Source organism: Zea mays, chromosome 9, assembly GCF_902167145.1.
Source record: "Zea mays cultivar B73 chromosome 9, Zm-B73-REFERENCE-NAM-5.0, whole genome shotgun sequence".
Classification (NCBI taxonomy): domain Eukaryota; kingdom Viridiplantae; phylum Streptophyta; class Magnoliopsida; order Poales; family Poaceae; genus Zea; species Zea mays.
This window is the reverse complement of record NC_050104.1, coordinates 54761070-54773809: the sequence shown is the minus strand read 5'-3', so window position 1 is coordinate 54773809 and position 12740 is coordinate 54761070. Positions and strand designations below refer to the sequence as shown.

The 12740-nt window shown below is 40.9% G+C and overlaps 1 pseudogene; it reads right to left on the bottom strand.

Moving 5' to 3' along the window:
* The window catches only part of LOC118473447 (DNA-directed RNA polymerase subunit beta''-like), a 63651-nt pseudogene extending 52572 nt beyond the window's left edge, over positions 1-11079 (bottom strand).
* Positions 11080-12740: the final 1661 nt, after the last annotated feature.

Genomic DNA, 12740 nt, shown 5'->3' with positions numbered 1-12740 from the left:
AAAGCTTACCCATGATGAGGCATGTGACAAGTTAAAGGGTCCTCGATCATCAAGCCTACATCGACAGGGTCCTTAATCGACTCAGACGGAGACACTACACTGAGACTCCCTTCTCGTGCAAGTCAACCGCCCGGTCTCAGCTTTATTATTTCAACCCAAAGTTTGGTACCTGGCAGAGGTACATCTTTTCCGATGTTGACATCCCACCCACTTGAAGCATCATCTTTTGTCAAAACAAAACATTTTGTTTTTCTAGACCAAGGCTAAGCATAAGAAAAACCTTTTTGTAAAACAGGGGATCAAGGAAAGGTAATCAAATTCTCAAGGAAGGAAATGCAACAACTTGTTTAGCACACAACTCCTATCACCTAATGCATCAAGCAAGTGAGAAAGATTTTAAAATAGCATGGAGGTGGCAAATGCACTAGAGCTTGCCTTGTGTTATAGTTGAGTCGGGCTCTGCTCCACAGATGTCAAAATAAAAGCAGTTCCCGGCTGGTGGTTCTTCAGGTGGTGGTGGTGTAGCTCTTGCTTCTTCAACTTCTACTTCTTCTTCGTTTTCTATATACCACATATATAATCATGAATGCTCATGAAAATGCAAAGATAATAAAAGTATATTATCTAAGGTCTTGAATACAATTTTCCTTCATGGGACTCCAGGAAACTAGGGTTTTTGGAGTTAATAGGATAGTTCATAGGGCAGGCATCACTAGAAGACTAGGGTTTTGAGGTTTAGGCATAAAACATTGTCCAAATCATTCCAAACTTTACCCAAGGCTTCTAAACAATATCTAAAGCTTATCTAAAAAGTTTAGTGATTTTTGGAATTATTAATCAATTTCTAAAATTCTAGGAGTATAAGCTTTGGCTATTTTAAATACTCCATAATTTCTTATTTGCACTAAAAATCATGCTACTATTTTTATTAAATACTATAGAAAATTAGGAACCTAGCAAAATTGGTCTTGCATTTTTAGCATTTTTCTACAATTTTCTAGAAATCCTTTAATCCTGGCAGAAAAAGAAAAAGAAAAAGAGTCAACAGTTCTCGGCAGAATCTGGCCCGAGCTGGCCCAGTCTAGGCAGAACGCGCCCGCGCGCCCACGTGCCGACTTTGCAAAGAAGACCCCGACCTTTTAAACAACTCGAAAGAGTCCGTGTCACTAATTGTTTCAGTCGCTGACGTTTGCAAATAAACCCGCACGCTTTTATTTCTTCACAACCCGAGGTCCACGACGTCGCACGGCGAAGAACCAAGCTCCGGTGAACCTGTACTGGCCAAGATAAGCAATGGCCGGTGCCCTAACTTGGCTAAGACCTAATTCAACACCTAAAGAGCGTTTCCCCTCGATCAATTTCACAGTTCGAGCTCTAAATCATTCTGTCCACGGAGATAGTGCAAACAACGGATGAGCACGGGTGTTCCCGGGGATCTAGGGCAGTCTAGCTTAATCGAATGGGTCGAGGAGCAGCAGTGGCATGCAAGAGTGCTGAAACAAGAGAGCAGAGGACAAGATTGGACCTGAATCGAGCTAGCCACGGCGAGGACCTTTTCACGGTGGCGGAAACCCGATTTGGGGGAGATGAGCAATTCGTGGTCTCTGGTGAACAATTGGAGGCAAGTGCTAGTGCTTTGGATGGGTAATTACCCTACGGAGCTCATGGCGTGCTCAATTTATAGGTCCCTAGAGCAGTGGCCAGTGAATTTGAAGGAGACGCGCGGCGGCCGGAGAAGAGGAGGGGCACTGGCGCACGCGATTGGTGGCAATTACCGTGGCAAGCTCACCGGCGATCACCAGATAGGCTAACATGAGTCACAACAGTGTGGTTAAAGTGCCGAGGCACGTGGCACAAGGCCGCGAGGTATCTAACTCCAGCGAGGGTATATCCGAAGCAGCCGTGGCTAAGTGGACACGACGGCCGGAGTGAACAGTGGCCGGAGTTCATCCACTGGGGGATATTTCGTACTCCCTCAGCATTATCCAACCGTGCCGAGCACAAATCACCGCGGCGACGTAAATCCACGCACGGGGGTCGCCAGCGGTGAGTTCACTGAGCTAGCGATCTGATCAGGTTACTGTACCATCAGAAGCTTCGTTAGTTGTTCTGATAGAGCATTTCACAACATGATTTGCTTCAGATTTTATGCAGTGACCTAACCCACTCTCTGCATCAAAGTTGGAGCTTAACAAACCAGCTTTAACTTTGTTATAATGTCCACCATCAAATAGTCACAAGATCTTACTTAAAATCGAGCTCTAAGTTCATCCAACTTCACTGTTATTGAGAATTCAGATATAGGGCTGACTGACAGCACAACTTTGAACAGATTTTTTTCCAAACTTTGTATGTGATCAAAGCTTAGTTAGTTAAGCAAAGTTGTTCTCCTATAGTAGCTCTAGACTTTTGATGTATTAACCCTAGGAAAATTCTTTGTATTTTTAGATCTACAAAGCTCCAAAGTTAGCCATATTCACTGATTTTCAGACTTAGCCACATGAGAGGAATTGAGTGGCTTTTTGCAAATAAGCCCAATTCACATCTTTTGACTTGCAAATCTTCACATGTGTGAACCATATGCTTTAGGGTCCCTAATTCCTTGGTTTTTGCACTTAGGTCCAAAAGTGTGCAAAATCTACATATAACCCCCTAGGGTTTCAATCTAGGGTTTTCCAGGGGTTTGTTTAGGGTTTTTAGTACTTCTAGGGTTTGGGTGCCACTTAAGTCCATTAATGGTGATATCTTATGACCATTTCTAATGAGTTTTTGAAGTTTTCTCTTATTTAGGCTTTATTGACACTCTTAAGCCTAGTTTAGGGTTAAGTACCCTACCCTAGGGTTTCACCCATGACCAGTCACATCAATAGAACTTGTTTGAAGTTTTTGCCTAGTGAATGCATTCTAAGTGTAACAATCACATGATATGCTAATGCTCATGATGTTATGCTGAAATTTTAGTGGCAGTAACACCAGGGGTGTTACAAAAACAGTTAATCAAAACTATTCTTTTGATTATTCTCGCATCCCATATAATTTGAATGCTCATTTATTATCTATTCCACTCGATAAACCCGCTCACTTTGATGGAGAAGACTATTCCTTTTGGAGCCATAAAATGCATAGTCATTTATTTTCTCTCCATCCTAGTATTTGGGAAATTGTGGAAAATGGAATGCAATTTGACAGTAGTGACAATCCAATATTAATTAATGAACAAATTCATAAAAATGTCCAAGCTACTACTATTTTGCTAGCATCTCTATGCAGGGATGAATATAACAAAGTCAGCAGCTTGGACACCGCCAAATGAATTTGGGTCACCCTTAAGATTTCTCATGAGGGAAACGATGTCACGAGGATCACCAAAATGGAATTGGTGGAAGGTGAACTTGGGAGATTTGCCATGAAAAGGCGAGAGGATCCAACCGAGACATACAACAGGCTCAAGACCCTAGTGAACAATATTCGAAGTTACGGGAGCACAAGATGAACGGATCATGACGTCGTTCGACTCATGCTAAGGTCATTTACTGTTATTGACATCATCTTGTAAACCTTATCCGTGGAAATCCCAGGTACACAAAGATGACACCCGAGGAAATTCTCGGAAAATTTGTGAGCGGGCGCATGATGGTAATGGAAGCAAGGTATGTGGATGATATTGCAAATGGTCCGCTTCCAGTCTACGAACTGTAGCCCGTTGCTCTCAAGGCAATAAGCAGCAAGGAGGTGCTACCCAACAAGGTAGCACAAGTGGAGGCTGCCGAACTTCTTGGGGCCTTCTTCTTCCGAAGGTCCTCAAAAACATGATTAACAATGTTTCCCCAAGTGTAATATATGTACAAGAACCTTCGAAATCAAGATGAAGTTGTCCACAATATGAAAACATGGTTGGGACAAAGGTCGAACCAGTTCCGAAGCTATGTGCAAGGAAGCTTCGGCTCAGTAGCAGAAAAGGAACCGACTTAAAGAGGAAAAGGCTATTTAGTCCTCGATAGATTGTCCTAATGTCAATGGTAAACATGAAGGGCATGAATGTAATTTTGCACAGGCTGCGCCTTGTGCCTATAAATAGATGAACAGTACCCCCATACTGTTCACACTGATTTGTACTCGCTTGTGCATCACGCTTGTACTTTAACATTCTATCAAGCCGAAGGTACATTTATAATTCGACATTGTTTCTGTCTTTCCATGATAATATAATGAGAATGAATTAATAATGTTATATGATTGTTTATGTTGTCTCTTATATTTTATATGTTTCTTCTTTTATTAACATATATCACGATGATGAAGGTATGTCCTTCATGACCTTCATCTGAAGATCATTATATCCTAAGGGAAATAATGCTTCGAAGGACGAAGGACATCAACATTTAACATTTTGTGTTGCCTTGTTCTTAAGCCGAAGCATTTGAGAACAAGTCCCCAATAGGACTCAACGAAGAAGAAATGGCGCTTGTAATCAAGCGCTTCAAGACCGCTTTAAAAGGGCGCAAGGAGTATCCCAACAAGAACAAAAAGGGAAAGCGCTCCTGCTTCAAATGCGGTAAGTCCGGTCATTTTATTGCACAATGTCCCGATAATGAAAATGACCGACAAGAAAAGAAATGGAAGAAGGAGAAGAAAAAGAACTACAGGAAGGCGAAGGGCGAGGCACACATCGGCAAGGAATGGGACTCCAACTGTTCTTCATCCGACTCCGACGATGAAGGACTAGCTGCCTCCGCCTTCGACAAGTCCCCCCTCTTCCCCAACGAACATCACATGTGCCTCATGGCTAAGGAGAAGAAGGTACATACACGAGATACCCCTAAGTACACTTCTTCTAGTGATGAGGATTTTGACGATGATGTAGATTATAGTAATCTTTTTAAGGGATTAGATAGATCTAAAGTAGATAATATCAGTGAACTAATTGATGCCCTTAATGAGAAAGATAGATTGTTAGAAAAATAAGAAGATATTCTTTATGAGGAACATGATAAACTTGTTAATGCTGAAAATTATCTTGCTTTAGAAGTTAAGAGAAATGAACTTCTTTCTTCTGAATTATCTTCTTGTAATGATTCCACTTATAATCTTAAGAGTTTAAATGCTGATTTAAATGCTAAGTTAGAAAAGTTAATGTGGCTAGTTTATCTGTAGAGCATGTTGTTTTCTGCAATAGGTGTAAAGATTTTGATATTGATGCTTGCTGTTGGGGGTCTCTACTCTGCCGAAGGTCTTCAAGACGAAGATCCTGCGAAGAAGCAACATTACGGAATGCCGAAGCTCGGTAACTTCGGTTTAGGCCAAGCAAAGAAGGGAAAAGGAATAGTTAGACCTTCTTAGTTTAAATTGTTTGTAAACTAATGTTCAAGGACATGGATGTAATTTTACCTGGGCTGCGTCCCGTGCCTATAAATAGATGAACAGTATCCCCGTATTGTTCACGCGGTATTGTATTCACTCTCTCGCATCCTCGCCTTCGAGCAAACCGAAGGTATCAATGTAACATTAACATTGTTGATATTCATATATGTTTTATGGAATGCAACAATAAATAAATTATTAAGATATAATTGTCATGTTTATTCCTTCGCATTCCTATCCTTGCATTAAAATGATGAAGGTTTGTCTTTCTTGACCTTCATCTAAGAAGCATTATACCCGTAAGGAAATAATGCTTCGAAGGACGAAGGTCCTTAACGATTAACAATTGTGTTGCCTTGTTCTTGACTCACAGCATTTGAGAACAAGTAGCCAACATTGGCCCCCACCTCCGGTGAACTCACTTCCACAACTGCGACAATGACTTCGCAAGTCAACCAAGCTGTGGCACCTTCGACTCCAAAGCTGGTGCTCCCAATCACAGGCGGCTCAAGTTCTAAACCAGCCAACAAGAAGCAGAAGAAGGAAGCACAAAGAAGGGTGCAACATGTTGGAGTGCAAGTACCCTTCATCAAGTCCAAATGGTCTCATATACCAATGTTGCTGACTTGTTCTCAAATGCTATGAATTAAGAACAAGGCAACACAAAATGTTAAATGTTAATGCCCTTCGTCCTCCGGAGCATTATCTCCCTTAGGATATAATGATCTTCAGACGAAGGTCATGAAGGACATACCTTCGTCATCGCGGTATATGTTAATAAAAGAAGAAGCATATGAAATACAAGAGACAACATAAACAATCATACAACGTTATTAATTCATTCTCATTATATTATCATGGAAAGACAGAGATAATATTAAATTACAAATGTAGCTTCGGCTTGATAGAAGGTAAAAGCACAAGCGTGACGCACAAGCGAGTACAAGTCAGCGTGAACAGTACGGGGATACTGTTCATCTATTTATAGGCACAGGACGCAGCCTGTGAGAAATTACATTCATGCCCTTCATATTTACTATTGACTTATAGACAACCCAATGGGGACTATATAGCCTTTTCCCCTTTAAGTCGGTTCCTTTTTCCGCCATTGAGTCGAAGCTCTCTTATTCGTAGCTTCGGAGCAACACCAACCTTCGTCACGACCATGCTCTTTACATTGTATATGCATTTAACCCGAGTCCGAAGGTACCTGTTCATATGTCACACTTGGAAGACATTGTTAAATCATGTTTTTGAGGACCTTCGGAAGACGAAGGCCCCTAACAGTAGCCCCTCGTAGTATTAATTTGTTAAGATAACGAATTCAGACTGCGATATGTACCATTTGGAACATTAATATCATAAGCGGGAGTGACTGCATAAAGTTAAAGTTGTAGCAATAGCATAGCTATGAAGGTAAAGTATAATACCCAGGTTTGATCAAGGAATAAGGTTGGAAATATTAGGGGTATCTAAATAGGTAACCCATCAAATTATGCAAATATATATATCCAAGAATAAACTTTATTGAATGTATTGTTTGGGATCAAACAGAGTATGCAGAGGGAGAAGTTCACTTGCCTTGCTTATTGAAACCTTGAGGTTCTTCCACGGATAGGAATAGATCTTGATTCTTAACTACTAGATCAACCACTGAATATCACACAAACAAACAAGAAGAACAAACACCACTCAATAATATACAACATTCACCATACGTAAAGCTAAAAGAAAGCCTAACGAAAAGAGCGTTCTCTTTTCGAAAACGTCGCAAGTAATGGTTATAATAAGAGGGTATTCTTTTCAAAAATGTGTGATCTATACTTTATAAAACAAGACATGAGCTTAAAATATCTTAATTAAAATATACAAATATTAGATTTACCATTTTAATCCTTTATAAAAGCATATGTGGTATGTCTAAGATTAAGAGTTCATAAGATAAAACACATTATAACATTATTAAACATTTTTAACCTTTAATAAAAGATATATGTTATATATCTAAAGCTAATGAGTTATGAAACACATTATTAAACATTACTTTTATAACAAGCTCATAAATAGCTTAAACAACTTTTTATGTGAAAAGATCATAACTATATTATTAATCACCTATTTAAGACGAGTTAGGTTGTGAGCATTAAGTGGATTTTCATGCAAAATATAATAAACAAATAAGTATCTTTTAATTTCATTAGAAACACATAGTCTATATTATTATATTCGAAGTCCATATATAAAGTAACATTTTAAGTTATAAAAGAACTTAAACTCTTATTACTTTATCTTATTCCTTTAGAAAAATCTAAGTGATTCGTATATAATGTGGACTAATTTCTATGAAATCATTAATCATGTCATAATGAAGAACAAGTTGGCTATATGTTTGATTAATACATTATGATAAAGGATAATTAACCTATTAATTATCTTTAATTCTATTGTAGGGACAAATGATCTAATTCATTAGAAGGAAGTTATGTATAAACTATCATTTTAGTTTATAAAAGCACTGACCCTTGAAGAACAAATTGGCTATATGTTTGATTAATACATTATGATAAAGGATAATTAACCTATTAATTATCTTTAATTCTATTGTAGGGACAAATGATCTAATTCATTAGATGGAAGTTATGTATAAACTATCATTTTAGTTTATAAAAGCACTGACCCTTGTTATCTTTTAATTAAGAAAATATAAATAATCTATTAATAATTGGACATATATTTATCTTCTATTTTTATTAAGAAACATATAGTCTACATATTCTTTTAAGTTTCTATTTAACACTGCTATACTTAAATATCTATAACGAACCTTGTTAAATATGATATCTATTAAAATGTCATTTTAAACTAGAAACAAGTTATCTGATTCTTTAGTAAGAAACCTATGTTTACCAATATAACTATCAATTTCTTTATTAGAAAAGTATGAGTGCCTAGTTAAGTCATTTTAACATATTATAAATTCTATCCTTTTAGTTTTCTTCTTTCTTTTCTAAATAGAATTTATACGTATAACTAAAAATTATTTATTTATAATTGTTCTACCATTAATATACTATGAATTAATTGTATTTTACTAAATGAGATAACATATTCATGGTTATTATGATATAGATAAATATTTTACTAATTCTAAGTAATTAAGTGCTATACTTATGAATACTTTTATCATGAATAGTAAAATATATATTTTCATTTGACCAGAAATACGTGGCTTAGTATTTCTTCTAATTCAATTTCTTATATCACTAAAATTATAATTATATCAATACTAACCGATTATCGCTCCACACACTAAAACGAAATTAATTATAAACATTTCTAGTATGAAAATCACTAAGGTGGTGAATAGTGACCGTACTCATTTTTAAAATTATAAAATCATACGTATATTTAAAATATTGTCGCAGGGTTCGATTTTGGTTACACGTATATATCGAATCTCTAAAACTATACACGAATCGCATCGTCTCAATATTACAACAATAATTCACAAATTAATTGAAACATGATTTCAAAAATGAATTCAAATGGTTTTGGGTTCTCTTCAACCTTGGGTGAACGAACGACGGACGGGTTTGGTCGTGCGTCAAGGCGAAGGCTTGGCACGGCGGGTGCGTAGCTCCGGCGATGCGTTTGGACGGCGGGGCGCGAACGGACGGTGAAAGGCGTGGACTAACTCCGGCGAGGCACTACGGCGAGCGGTGGTGCTGCTGCGCGCGCAGGCAGGGGTTCCGGGCGCGGTGGCGTCGACTCCGGCAATCGACGAACGGCGGACGGTGGTTCGTCGGCGAGGAGTGAGGGGCAACAGGAGTGAGCTCGGGATGGCTTGGAGAGAGAGGTCCGGCTCCATTTTATAGAGGGAGGAGAGGGAAAGAGAGGGTCAGCCGTCCATGGCTTCAAGGCCATTTATGAGAGGGAGTAACGGGGAAGGAAGAAACAGCTGTGTAAAAGCTCCATGAAGAAAAACGGTCGCGACGGTTTCTAGCTGTTGGCGCGGTCGTCGGTTCGGCTCCGGGGTTGTGCGCAGGGCACTTGTCCGGTCGGGCTGGTTCCATGGGAGCGGTCGGGCGGGGCTGGAGTGGGCGCTCAACCTCTGGCGCGGCACGGGCAGGGGCGCTCGGGTTCGGTCGGCGTGGTCGCGGCAGGCGTCGTGCGCATGGGCGAGGCCGGGTCGATCCTCGGCGCGTCGGTCGGGCGGCGTTCCAGGCGCTAGCAGTGCGGCTGGGCGCGCGGGATTGGCCACTGGCAGGGGCACGGTCGGGTGTGGCGCTGGAGGCGCGGCTGGGGCTGCTCGGGATAGGGAAGCGAGTGAGGAGAGAGAGGGAAGGAGAGGTGGGTGGAGTGCAGGGTTGCGGTGGCTAAGGGAGCAGGAGGCAAGGGCGACGGCTGGCTAGGGTTAGGAGGCAGGAGGTGGCGGCCGCTAGTTGGGCCTAATGGGCCGGTAGGGTTAGTTAGGTTTTAGTTTTTTTTTCTTTTTCTTGTTTTCTCTTTTTTCTATTTCTTTTTTTCTAATTTCGAAATACATATTTAAATAACCATAAATTCTTAACAGTTAACCCAAAATTATTTATAAATAAAATAATTATTTTTGGACTAATAATTATTATATTAGTTATTTGGATTTTTTTAACAAGAAGTGTTATTCAGTATCCAAAATCAATTATGAGAAATCAAAAATCATTCCAAAGGCAAATAAATAACAAACACTTAAAAGAAAATAAATGACCATAAATATCATTAATAACTAAATATATTATTTTTATTTGATGACTTTTATAGTGTTACAGAGATGCCGAATGTGACACCCCAGGTGTCTATTTCGTGTTCTGTCGGGAGATTTATCCTAATCTTGAATGCTCAGTGAAAATTTCATATTTCTCGATCGTGTCTATCTCAGGTTATCAGGATTATTCATGGAAGTTCACCGAATTCGGAGTTATTCGATCGCGAGAAACAGCCAGTTTTGGAGCATGTTAAAACTTTTGATTCTTGGCACAAATGCGAACTTGATAATCAATCTCGATTTATAAATCTTGTCTAAAGCTCATTTAATCGAACGCTCGGCAGTTGCTAGTCGAGCCGTGTCTGAATCCAATTCCTCGGACTTGGATCGATGTCTGACTATTTTAATCCGAGTCCGTACTCTCAAACGGAATACCTATTGTGTCCGCATCTATATAATTCTAACCAAATCGACTTAATATCTTTGTGTCCAATCTGGATTCGAAAATCAACATCGACAATGTTTTTTAAAATATCACGATTCGCCTTCTCCGACTAGAAATCCGAAAGCTGGTCATATCTCAAGACGATTTATTTTCGAATCACGCGTAGGGAATTATTTTCGAGCAAAATCAAATCAGACTCTCGGCCGAATTAATCGCTCAATCGTTCGTTCGTCCAAACTCTAGTTCGTTCTGTTCTCCGTTGAGACAATTTCCACAGGAGCATTTTTGTTCCAGAAAAATAATTTAGGGCGACCCGATTACGTGTTTTGGGCCAAGCCCATTCCAGCCCGGCCCAACCCACTAAGAAACCCTAACCCTAGCCATTTTCTATAAATAGGGGTGCTCCTTCCTTGCTTGGGCTATTTTGCACTCCCACCCCTATCTTTTTTCAGCCGCCACCAGCAACCTTCTCTTCCTCCCCACGCTCCTCTTCCTCCTCCTGCCATGCAGCAACTCTGCACTCTCTCCCCATGGCCGCCAGTCCCTGCGCCCAGCGCTTCCTCTCCAACGCGCCCCTTCAGGCTTGGCGGCAGCTCCTTCTCCTCCCTCTATTCTCCTGTGCGTGCGCAGAGGCTCCCACTGCGCCGGTTAAGCTCGAGCAGCCAAACTCCCCCAATGGTTGAGCGCCCTCCCTGCTCCTCCTGGTGAGCGGCTGCAGCAGGGAGCCTCCTTCCCCAGCGTGCAGGAGCTCCCTGGGCCGACCTCGGCGAGGTCCATGTCCATGATGCGACGCAGCAGCTCCATTCCTCCATGGCCATGGTGCCCCCCCTTCTCTTCCCTGTCGCGGCTAGGAAACACCCGGGACTCGCGCCCTCTCTCTGGTTTGAGTGGAGTAGTGCCTCCCCCTGCTATCTCCTCCCCGGCGCCTCTTCGAGATGGCACCCAACAGCCCCGGCACCTTCCCTTGCTTCATCTCGCTGCCACCGCTGCGCGCATGCCAAGTGTTCGACAAAATGTCGAGGGAGACGTGTTGTTGCAGTACCGTCGGCGCTCACCGGTTGGTTGCTGTTTTTGCGCAGCCCCAACATCGTCGTCATTCACCCCCGGTGAGACCGCGACGATACTTGTTCGATTCCGCATCGACGTTATTTTCCTATGATTAATTGTGTATGTGTGCTGTTGTGTTTTTGTTTTGTGGAGGAGAGGAACGCCGTGTTTTGCGTGGAGAAGAAGGCAAGCCGCTCAACGCCCGTCGACGTTCGGAGCTATGCGCAAATCAGAATCGCCATCGTTCTTACAAACACCGATTGGTTTGTTTATGGTGAGCTGGTGCATGTCGCTCTCGATTGACTCGATTAATAAATTATATGGATCTGTGTAAAATGTTTCAGTTATACGCATTGGTAGGATCGCGTTTGCGATTGGAGAACAAGAGGTTGTTTGATGTGTGCGATTTGTAGTTTGTCTAATTATGTTTCGGTCGATGTGGTGTATATTGGTGTTTGAATATGTGTGGGTATAAAATGTTTTGGTTATATGCAGTGGCAAGGTCGCATTCACGTTTTGATAAGCAAACGTGTTGTGTTGTTTAATGTGATGAGTAGGTTTAAAAATATAAGCTGGTGCGAAGGATGTATTATTGAACTTGAGTCAAAATGTGGGTACTAGTGGTACGCTAGGCAGGCGGTGTCCAAATAAATTAACTGGTCGATGTGGTAGTTGTCGTGCATGATTTATTGTTAGTGAGTAGTTGGATTACGAGTTATGTAAGGATTATGTTAGAAACTAGTATGCGGCGTGTAACTGTGTTGGTGTGGTGAATAATAGGTCAGTAGGTATTGTTGGTGTCAGTAGCAAGTGGGATGTTTCCTGTTGTGCGATAAATTTTGATGGGCAAAGAACATGCGTAGTGTGTCGATCAAGTTAACCGATAGGTTCCGTAAATATGCTGGTGGTGCTTTAGGTGTGTGGTAAGATCGATACCTGGTCGTTGTAGTCTCGGGAAATTTTCGGAAATGTGCTAGTACCCTACTGATGGGGTTGAATGTATTTGTGATGTATTAGAATAGCTGTGTGTTGTGCAAGTATCCGAAAATGGTGAAAGTTTGTGTATGTTGGTAATTAGAAAATAGTCACGTCGTTAGCCAATAGCCAAGCTTATGCCGAAATTTAAAATAGGGCAATTTGATTTGA